At 43.7% G+C, this 714-nt stretch overlaps 1 non-coding gene across 1 annotated transcript; it reads right to left on the bottom strand.

Annotated features, from left to right (window-relative positions):
* Window positions 1-345: 345 nt before the first annotated feature.
* SPRG_30075 lies at window positions 346-418 on the bottom strand. The gene has a single exon. It is a non-coding gene; the product is annotated as a tRNA-Lys (tRNA).
* Between the last annotated feature and the right edge of the window lie 296 nt (window positions 419-714).

The following is a 714-nucleotide window of genomic DNA, read 5'->3' as shown; positions in this document are numbered from 1 at the left end:
ACTATATTTATTGGGAAAGTCGTTTCCAAACTCGAGCTCCATTTATTTTGCATTTTACCGATTTTTTGGAAAAGCGCCTTGACCACGCCCACCGCGCCGAGAGAGCAAAGCGGCCGACATCGGTCCGAAAAAAAAATCTGCTGAAACTTGGCATATCGATAGAGGACAGTTTGGAGGTGAGAATGCGCCATTTCGAGTGGTCTTGTTCGGCTTTTTGGTGAAGATATGGCCGAACAAAAATGAGAAAAAGGAGGACTAAAAGAATGGTGTAATAAGAAGTGAAAAGATGGAGCTTGGCATTGGGAGTGATAAGGTGAACATAATGGAAAGGAAAAAGTAAATGATCGCCCACCGTGGGGCTCGAACCCACGACCACAAGGTTAAGAGCCTTGCGCTCTACCGACTGAGCTAGACGGGCTTCACTGACTATGTACCAACTACACCCACTCACACACACAACACTACAACTTCATCATCAATGTGTCTCATCAATACACACCACATTGCTCCTCATGTGTGCCTACACATTCACGTGCATATCGCGCCATTCACTGTCTAAAAGCCTTCTTTTATCGCCCACCAAATCAATATTTACACTTTTTTTTACCACAATCCTGACCAAAGAGCCACGCAAAATAGTCACAGCATTCTACCACATGACTATATTTATTGGGAAAGTCGTTTCCAAACTCGAGCTCCATTTATTTTGCATTT

Source organism: Saprolegnia parasitica, assembly GCF_000151545.1.
Source record: "Saprolegnia parasitica CBS 223.65 unplaced genomic scaffold supercont2.19, whole genome shotgun sequence".
NCBI classification, from domain to species: Eukaryota; Oomycota; class Saprolegniomycetes; order Saprolegniales; family Saprolegniaceae; genus Saprolegnia; species Saprolegnia parasitica.
This window is presented reverse-complemented; position numbering and strand designations above follow the sequence as displayed.